General features: G+C 46.0%; 1 pseudogene; it reads right to left on the reverse strand.

Moving 5' to 3' along the window:
* Nucleotides 1-6: 6 nt before the first annotated feature.
* LOC125534440 lies at nucleotides 7-2,293 on the reverse strand (annotated as a pseudogene).
* Between the last annotated feature and the right edge of the window lie 800 nt (nucleotides 2,294-3,093).

Raw genomic sequence — 3,093 nt, forward strand, 5'->3', positions numbered from 1 at the left:
ATATCGTCAGTTTAGCTCAAGATTGGAAATGGTATTAAGTCTGTCCAATCAATCTATTGTATTATATTCATAAGGGTTAAAAAAGGCTTGAACATTCGTTCTAGGAGATTATAAAATATATAGCTCAAAGGTAATGTATCGACAATGCTTATTTCTGCTGGTCTAGATATATAATGGTGTAGAATAGTAAAATAAGCATTAGTACTCTTACAGGTGTATAAGGAACGCAAATGGATTTTTCACATATAAATAGTACAGATAGCAGGCAAATATAACTGTTTTTGTGACCAAATTGCCCCAAGTACGGGGTTACTTTTTCGTTTCAGTGCTCTTAGCATCTGCAGGCTGAACTTTTATTGAACTAGAAAAAAAAAGTGCATATGTGATGTTGCATAACCAGAACTAAACACTAAAGTTATCTATGTATGGAACTGACCGCAGAAGCAGATGTGGAAGTATTTGACATGGAAATGGAATCATGAAATCAAATTTAAAATAGCCGCAGCAGGTGCCCAGTTGATACAGTATCTGACGCTTATTAAGCTGCCAACGGAATTCAAATACAACTTCACCACCAAAGGAACAAGGAAAAAAGAATCCAAATACAACGGTGAAACACCACTCAAGCATCTGATTTGTCAGGGGACCCTGTTCCATACCTCGAGCAGTTTTCAGCCTTCAAATAGCTCTCCCAACGTGTACTCCAAAACAATAGGAATGGTGCTTTCGTGGTCAACATGGTTCTCTAGCTCCGGATGCTCTTCTAGGTAGTCGTAGTAACCTGAAATGACTCTGTGAGTGATAACCCTCCGCAGTGCATCTCTGAGCTTAGGGTCCGGAACCTTCCAGAACATCTGAGCGTTGCACGTTTTGTGAAATGCTGTCTCGAATTTGGCCAGCGAAGAGGTGTTGATCCAACAGTGGACCGGTCCAGGAAACCTCGATCTCGGTATGCAGGAGAGTACAGGTCCCCAAGAAACATCGAGATAACTATCCATGTACTTTTTACATTCCGGCGTGAGTTTAAGTGCTCGGTAGTTTCCAGAGGACACCTCAGATGGCTCAGACTTCACCTGCGCTACGAAATAGAGATTGTTGAGCATGAACAGATACCTGAGGCTTGGATCTAAGAACAACTCCGATTTTATCAGAAGCATAGCCTTGAGATCATCGATTGTGCCATCAATCAGGTCAACAAAGTGGTTTTCAGTGTTGAGGCTCGGTGCAGAGTTTTGCATTGATGTTCGTGCATTCATCATGGATACTACGCAATCCATGATGAACCGAGTGTTGTTGTGATTTGTGAACCTCGCCTCCTCCTCGCGGGATCTCGATAACCCATGAGTCATGTTCCTTTACGAGGACTGTCCTCACCTCCTCCATCGTGCTTGCTATGATCTCGCTTAGCAGGTTTCCTTGTCGCTCTAACAGGCCGCCTATCTCGTTGAAAATGCTTTGGGCTTGTGGAGAGACGACAAAAGGCGTAAACATGTGCGACGCAATATAGACACAGGTAAACATGTCAAGCACGATCTGTAGCTTCTCCTCTTCGAGAACGGTGATGATGACATCCACAACATCAAACAACTCGGTGATGCTCGCTTTGCCAAACAGTACGACCGCCGGCGTAGTGTGGAAGGCGAACAACAACTCAGTGATACTGGCGGCAATTACGGTAAGAGCCCGGATCCACTTGTCGGCCAAGTCTCGCGTCGTCGTCGCCGGCTTGTCTTGGAGCAGCCGACGTAAGCCTTGCTCGTCGTGGATTTGGAGAACCCAGTCGACGTCGAGCTCCGAGAACCAATTATCCAGGGCATGGTCCGGGCTACCACCGTGTTTGGATGGTGGTGCGTATGAAGCGCCGTCGAATGCTTGGACCATGCGACGGGTGTACCCGTCGCTGACCATTCCACGAGCGATCCTCTTGAGCTCTTGGTTGCCCAAGCACAAGCACTCCTGTGCAACGGCGGACGCTGAGCCGGAGGAGTAGCCGGAGTTGCTGGAGGGGCAAGAATTTGAAGCAGTGGAGTAGCTGGATCCGCTATGACCCAAGATGGTTGATCTCATGGTCGATCTGATCTGCGCTCCGGACACGGCGACCGTCTGAATCAAGTCGCGGTAGAGGCCGTCACGCGGCGGGGAGGCGGCCGCGGAGCTCAACTCCGGCACGGCAGCAAGCCGCCCCGGCCCCGCCATGCTGCTACTTTGGGGATGGATGGACGCCATTGGTGTGGTTCGGTGAGATTGGCAGGGGAAGAGAGAAAAGCAGAGATGGTGGTGCGTATGAAGCGCAGGCCCGGGACACTCACTGCGGTGAACATTGATTGCCCGAACCGCGACGACTATAAAGTACACCCTCCGTTCCTTTATACTAATATAAGGTGTATTTATTTTTTGAGAAAATTTCAAAATGTAAGATGCATTTCTTCAAATTTCTTGTAATCTTCTTCTTAGCCCTCTAGAAAATGGAATATGTCTCCCCCCTAATTGCATGCAGGGTATCTATCCTTGTAGAGAAAAAAAAAATCACTTTTCTGATTGTGTGTATCTTTTCATTTTCTAGTCTAAATGATTTACTTGCCACTGTAATGGAGCCGTGTGCGTGACGACGACTCTTCAGCGCGCGATGCAGCCAGCGAAGCAGTGGCTCCGGTAAAGATGGCAATGGGTAGGATATGGGGCGGGTAGAGCAATACCATACCCATACCCGTGTAGTCAATGGGTACAAAATCCTACTCATACCCGTACCCGTGGATATGATACTTTACCCGTGCCCATACCCGACGGGTACCCATACCCATTGGGTACCCAACGGGTAGATCAAACTATACACAAATTATTCACAATTTTACATTCATCTATAGCACATTTAACAAAAAAAAACAATTGATCTCAAGTCGATAACAAATAGCCGAGTACTTGAAAATTATCTCAATTTAAATTGACAATTTGTAAAAACTTTAACATAGGTTCATAAGTCCACAACAGAACTTTAACATAGGTAAACTTTTGATTGTGAATCACGGGTAAGATTCACATGTCGGTATTAAATGGGTAGGGTATGGGTATATCCATAGGTAAAAGGCTATACCC

This window comes from Triticum urartu, chromosome 2 (assembly GCF_003073215.2).
Source record: "Triticum urartu cultivar G1812 chromosome 2, Tu2.1, whole genome shotgun sequence".
Lineage (NCBI taxonomy): Eukaryota > Viridiplantae > Streptophyta > Magnoliopsida > Poales > Poaceae > Triticum > Triticum urartu.